The following is a 7,593-nucleotide window of genomic DNA, read 5'->3' on the forward strand; positions in this document are numbered from 1 at the left end:
AAGCATCAGGCAGGGAACCCTGCATTTGTTTGGTATCATCACAATGAATGGGCACCAAATCTTTCCCCTGTGAGACATGCCAGACAAAGCCTTAATAATGGCCTAGGGTCAGGCCTGAATAATCACACCTAGTTTCTTAGCTAGAAACCAGATTCTTCAACTCCATCCCTTGATTTTTCAGGACCTATGTGAAAAACATAAGCTATCTCATCCTAGACCTGATGAGTTGGATGTGTAGCCAAGAAGTTAGGAATTAACAAATGATTATGATTATTAAATCATTATATAGATGTTTCTTTTTTACTTTCTAAGTGTATTAGAATAGCCAAAAGGAAATACCAGAAATTGTCAAACTAATCTAGTTGCCTTGATCTTAGATGATTGTATACCCTTTACCTTCTGCCCTTGTGATTGTAAAAACTGGTGACTGACCCTCATTTGTACCCATTTTGTTCTAGTTTTGTGACTCTGAAGTCTTGTGTTCACCAAAGACAGCTCCTAATGTTTATTAATGAAGAGTCTTGGGTCAACTCAAAACTAAGGCCCCCAGGTCCAAAGTTATCTTGATAACTGAAGCTGGAGCTAACCAAAATGGGCCCACCTGACATGGGCAGTAGCTCAGACTTTGTGCCAGTTTGAATCTATTATGTACCCCAGAAAAGCTGTGCTTTAATCCTGATCCAATCTTGTGGGGGCAGCTGTTTCTTTTAATCCTGATTCAATATTGCAGGACAGAAACTTTTTATTAGATTATCTCCACGGAGATGTGACACACCCAATTGTAGGTGTGACCTTGTGATTCGCTAGAGATGTGACTTTATCCATTCCAGGCGGGCCCTGATAAGTTTACTAGTCTTTAAAAGGGGAAACATTTTTGGAGAAAAGACAGAAATGACAAAGCTGAAAGAAACTTCAGAGAAGAGCTGACAGGCAGAGAATAGAGACAGGATGTTTGAAGATGTTTGGAGCCCAGCAGGTATACCATTGAGATGGTAAGCAAGCCAGAACCCAAAGAGAGCCAAAGGAAGCCAAGAGATGGAATGCCAACCCTGGTAAAGCAAAGTGAGTTAACCCCACAGGAACAGAGGCTGAAAAAAATGGAGCCAAAGAGCAAGGGACCAACAGATGCCAGTCTCATGACTACGAGCTGTCAGAGGTGTTCCTGACCCATGGGCCTTTCTTGAATGAAGGTATCTCCCTGGATGCCTTAATCTGGACATTTTCACAGGCCTAGAACTGTAAACTTGTAACCTATTAAATCCCCCCCTTTTAAAAGTCATTCTAATTCTGGTATACTGCATTCTGGTAGCATTTATGAAACTAATGCAGATTTTAACCTATAAGTTATCTATACCTAATTATAATACTAAAAATCATGCCCATCATCATATTAAGACCACCATTTTCTTACATATATTCTGTGACAAAGCATGCTATCAATCTGTGCATGCCCACTAATTAGATCACCTCTAATTACACCATCTGCAGTTATTGTGCTCATTATCCTAAAACCTGCCCTTTTTTGATATTATAAAACTATCAGAATTACTGTACTTATAACAGGGAGATTTTTGCATTGATAGACCATCTGCTTTCCTGCTTCCTGCCTGGCAATAAACTCTATCTCTTTGTGCGACCCTGGGTGTCTCAGGAATTGGTCACTGAGCATGGGCAAGAGAGCTCACTGCCTTTGTCCAATAACAGATGTTGAGGGGCTGTGTCAAAAAGCATGTGTCATAACACGGAGCACAGAAGAAGTGCACTCTCACAGGACATATACAAAACCTATGGAAACAAAGAGTTTCCAATGCTAAGGTATCCCAAGCAGAGCATGCATTCAACAGGCAGTCAGTTTATCGGGGTTGCCAATAGGATCTTTCAGGATGGGACTCTAGCCTTAGGGTTCTCCATCTTGCTGTCTTGAAATCAGTACTGTCAGGTGTTGTGCCAGTTTGAATCTTTTATGTACCCCAGAAAAGACCATGTTCTTTTAATGCATTCTTGTGGGGACAGACCTATAATATGTGGGAATTTCTGGTTAGGCTATTTCAATTGGGATGAGACCCAGCTCACTCAATCTTAATCCTTTATTAGAGTTCTTTGTGCAGAGGATACCTGATAGTAAAAGCCCAGACAGCCTAGAGAGAAATATCGCAGGACAAACAAGGAAGGACTCACAGGATCTGAGAGAGAGAGAGACATTGAAACCAGAATCCAAGAGAAAGGGACCACAGACATTGCTATGTGCCTTTCCCTGTGACAGAGGAACCCTGGATGCAAGCAGCCTTTCTTCAGAGAAGGTATCTTCCTCTTGATGCCTTAATTGGGATATTTTCATGGCCTCAGAACTGTAAATTTGTAAACTAATCATACCCCATTGAAAAATCCAACCCATTTCTGGCATTCTGACAGCTTTATCAAACTGAAACAAGTATGATTATGGATCAGCACTAGGTTGAACTGTAAGGGCTCACAGCAATTTGAAAAGGAAGCATGGAGTTTTTCTTCAGGAGGAGGGAACAAATTTAGAAGCATTTCTGAAACACAAAATCATTAATACGTCCCCTCCCCCATGCCTCCCTAGGTACCTGATTTGGTTATCAAACATACGGTACAAATGGAAACCATCCTTTCCTGGAACTGCCGCATTGAGACTTCTCACCTGAGATTTGTCATCCAGGGAGGAGTTATTTTGTCTTCTCCTACAGCCACTTAAACCTCTTTTTTAGTTGTCCATCAAAATGTTCAGTTACCCACCCTATGACTTCATGGTGTAATAAGCCATGGAAAGTTTATCATATGCCCCTTGATGGGCTACAAAACTGGTGTCACCATCAGATGCAACGTGTTCAGGAAATAGCTGAACGGGAAACACATGGTGTATTGTAGGGCCTGGACAGGGTATTGTGGGGAGGGAATGCATGGGAATGGCGAGGCCAAACCTGCAGACTGTGTCCCAGCCATAGTCAGGATCCAGTAAAATGAGAGTCCCTATGATCTACCTGCTCAGAAGATGCTGGCCTGAGACTCAGGAGTCTGTCACTAGGACAGCTTTCATGTTGTTCTGAAGTCTTCTGTTGACAGTGACAGTCCATACGTGAAAGCCCTGTCCAGGATGGAGGTTGAACCCTCATGGGCTGTCTTATCGTGGGTCCAGGAGGTAGATGGTCAGGCATCTGCTGGCTGTGGAGGTAAGACACCTCAGCCTCTACATTCAGCTGACAAGCCTGGTCTGCTGTTGGCTCTGATGCTCTCACCAGGCAGAGGTGTGGGAAAAAAGCTCATTAGGAGCAGAATTGATATTTAGCCCATTGACTTATACCCACAGTGGTCTTATTTCATATGCCACTTTGGCTTGCCAGGGGTCTCATCAAATAGCAGGCTGTTAGTCATAGGTCATGAGTTACTGAAATACAGTCTTTCATATATACCCCACTAAAGTGGGACAATTTCCATTCCCAATGCAATTCCCACTGCAGCAATTCCCATCAGGGATTGGGCCCTAGTACACATAGAAACACATCTCCACCAATAATATATTATATAATGGGGCCACACAGTGAGGTGTGTGGGCAGCTTGTAGAAGAATCACACTGGTGGCGGCCTCAGACCCCAAACCGGAGGGCATTATTTGTTCTCCCCTCTTCCCAATGCCAGTATCCTTTTAGCATCCAGTGACCCCAAAATCACAACACTCTGAAATCTTCCCTCCCAAGCCCCCACTCCCCCAGACTTCCTTCTCTCCTGGGGACAAAGGCACTTCAGCAAAGATGATGGGGTAAAAAGCCTGTGAGGCCCTGTGACCCATCCCGATGTTCATAAGGGGGCAAGGGAACAGCACCCTGTCGGTCACTGCACCGCCAGGGTGCAGACTGCAGCAAGGCCTCCCGTTTTTTCACGGGGACAGTAAAGAGCCCTGCAGAGCCGCTGTTCCTTGGGTAGGTCCCAGAGCAGCACAAAGCAGCCCTCCTGGGTGTGGGCCCTGCTCAGGCGTCCTGAAAGGGAGAGGGTGCTCTTGGAGAGCTGTAATCAGGTGACATGCACCCCTCCTGTGCCAGTTTCGCGGACTCAGGGACCTTGAGTAGGGGTGAGGTTGGTTACCATCTTTCCTCCCTGTCTTTCCACCTCCCCATTTCCCCACCGCACTTTCTCCCTTTCCCTCTTTTTAGTCTTGGAGGCTGAGGTGCATGCTGCTCTGAAGCCCAGTGCCCATGGTGCAGGTCCACAGGGCACTTGGTCATTTGGCCACTGGCATGAGGGCTGTCCCTGCCTGCTGCCATCATTTCCCAAGTGAATGTTGCAGGGGCCCCACAGCTACAGGACGAAACGGGTGGGGGGCAGGACCACCCCACCTTCCCTACAGCTACCACTACTGTCTGGGCTGAGGTTGCAGCTTGTGCTCTGGGCTTTGAAGGTGGGTGGGGGTGTAATCCGACACTCTCAAGGCTTTCACCAGATTGCCTCCATTATTGTGGAAGCAAATATACCAAGTCTCAAAGGTCTTTTTAAGGCCTCTTGGCAATGAGATCCCAAACAGCCTACATTCTTTTCTTCTTCTTTCTTCCTTTCTCCAGTTTCAACAGCTGCAGGAATGTCTAGGTGTCTGTTGGTGCCAAGGACTTGCTTGTGGATAGATACTTAGCTCCTGAGTAACCCTCAGGCTTGATCTGGTGCCACTGTTGGATGGCCATAAGCAGTGGTAGCAGAACTGCTCCTCAGTCTTCCTGGAACCCCTCTGTTAGATCTCTAATCTTTCCCACTCAGCTCTGCAGGGGAGTTGGGGTGGGACCAGGGGCTAAAGAGAATGATCAATTCCTCCCACCCTCCCACCTCCCCCATCCCCACCTTTGGAACCTCAAAGCTTATAGAAAGCAATCTACGAGCATTCTCCAAGAAAGCCTAGTGGCCTCTGCTATCACCCCTAGCTGACGTTTCGGGCATTTGGGGCCTGCAACTAGCCAGACCTGGTGAAACTCCAGTACCCCATCCCAGGCCCACCTCCGGAGTTTGTGGACCTCTAGACAATGTGGTATCTACAGAACACTTGCCTCCCTGTAGCCACAGGAAGGCCATCATCTCAATCTGTCACCCTGCAGGCAGCTGGTACCCTAGTGGAACATTGGGTTCCTTAAGTCACCACCATGCCATGGCTCTTTAATTGGAGATGTCCACTGCAGCAGACTGCCAGCCAGAAGAGACACCAAGGAGATGTCAACCCACTCCAGAACAAGAGTGTTGCCAGATACTAAAAACTCACGCAGGCACTGGAATGAACATCATGTACTCACATAGGACAGAGACAGAGTAAGGTCATTTTCAGCCAGCAGATAGCCAGAGTCCAGCTGTCATATGACGCACATGTGTAAGTAAGGGTTTGTTGTGCACCTGGAACAGGGGAGGATTTCCTTATAAGGAAGAATCTGGGCTGAGTATGAGCTCACTGTCTAGTCTCTGAAAAAGGTAATGTTCCAGGCTCAAGGCTCTTATTGGGCCAGCTAGAGAGGGGCAGCTGTTTGCACAATGACTGCCTCCTCAACAAAATTGGACTATCTTTATTTCATGATATCTTCTGTAAATAAGTATCAAAAAAAATCTATGAAAATATCTCCTATGATTAATAAGTTAGTATAGCAAGGTCACAGTATACAAGATAAATATACAAGTCAATTACCTTCTTATGTCAGCCATGTGTGAATTTTCAATCAGAATTTGAAATTTCAAACAATACCACTCAAAACAACAGCATCAAAAGTGAAGTACTTGGGGACAGTGCGACGGTGGTTCAGTGGCAGAACTTCCCTGTCGTGGTGGAGATCCTGATTCAATTTCTGGTGTCTGCAAAAAAAAAAAAATTGAAGTGCTCTGGTGGTGCAATGGTGGCTCAATGACAGAATTCTTGCCTGCCATGTTGGAGACCCAGGTTTGATTCCTGGAACCCATGACAATAAAAAGAAAAATAAAGGGAAGTGCTTACGTATAAGTAAGAAAATACATATAAGATATGTATGCAGCAAAGTGTAAAATACAAATGAGAGAAGATCTAAATAAATGAAGCAATAATGCACATTCTGGATGGTAAAACCCCATATTGTTAAAATATTTTGTCTTGATAATTTGATCTATAGACTAAACATAATCCCAATTTAAATCCCAGCAATCTGTTTTATATACATGGAAAACTGATTCTAAACTTTATACAGAATGGCAAAAGACAGACTAACTAATGAAAGATTAAAGAGGAATGAAGTTGGCAACTTGTGCTGTTAGATTTCAAGACTTATTATAAAACTACAGAATCAAGACAGTATAGGGAAAGATTAGACACATAGATCAATGGAATAGAATAGACAGCCTAGAAATAGAACCCATATAAATACAATCAACTGACCTTGACTAAGGTACAAAGGCTAATTAATGGAAAAAGAATAGTCTTTTCAAGAAATGATGCTGGACTAATCGGACATATATATGTAAATAAACAAGCCTAGATAAAAACCTTGCCCTTTTCACCAAAAAGCTATTCAAAATGGATCATGTACTTAAATATAAAATGCAAAACTATAAACTACTAGAAATATGCATAGAAGAAAAATATATGTGACCTTGGGTTTGGTGATGAGTTTTTAGGAATAATACCAAATGAATAATCTATGAAAGAAAAATTGATAAGTTGCAATTTATTAAAATTAAAAACTTTTAGTGTGTGAAAGATAGAATGAAAAGAGAAGGCACAAACAGAGAGAAAATATTTGGGAAAGACATGTCTGATAAAGAACTCATATCCAAAATATAAAAAGAATTCATAAAACTCAACAATAGGAATATAAACAACCCAATTAAAACATAGTCAAAAGATCCAAGCAGAAGGGTGAACCAAGGGGAGGGGCCAAGATGGCAGCTTAGCAATGTGTGCTAAAGTTTTAGTTTGTCCTCCAGAACAACTACTAAATAACCAGAAACAGTACAGAACAGCTCCTGGGGTCACAGTGTACCCCAGTGTACAGCAGTTGGAGAGCTATGAACCTCCCTGGAACCATGAGTTCCCCAAGCTGCAGTGGCCAGCGCCCCTCCCCAACAGGCTGCTTCCCAGAGGGGAAATTAAAGAGACTTTAACAGCAGCAGGGGCTGAGCCGAACCAGACACCAATTGTGGCATTAATTAACAAATTCTGACTACTAAAAATAGGCCCCCAGCTAAGGTGAACCTGGACAAAGCAGAGGTCACTGACTGGGCTGACGGAAAAAGAATAAAACCAAAGAAATAGAGATTTTTGTGGCTGTGTTTCTACAAATGCTTGACTGCATTTGGATACAGTGGGAGGGGTTCTCAGGGTGCAACTGCCCCAGGCATAGGCAGAAACAAGCCCGTTTGAGGGCTTGTCTGGAGCCTATGCATTCCCCAGGGAAGGGCTTAAGTCCAACGCAGGTGGAATCCTTCACTCAAGAAATTCAGACACCAGGGCTTGGTAATTTGAAACTAATAAACCAGCCTGCAACCTCTCCTCTGTCTCCACCATGTTCCCAGCAGGAAGAGACTGCCAAAGTTAAAGGTACCACATCATCTTATGCTGGTGGGACCTGCAGGCAGATAAGC

This window comes from Tamandua tetradactyla, chromosome 1 (assembly GCF_023851605.1).
Source record: "Tamandua tetradactyla isolate mTamTet1 chromosome 1, mTamTet1.pri, whole genome shotgun sequence".
Classification (NCBI taxonomy): Eukaryota; Metazoa; Chordata; class Mammalia; order Pilosa; family Myrmecophagidae; genus Tamandua; species Tamandua tetradactyla.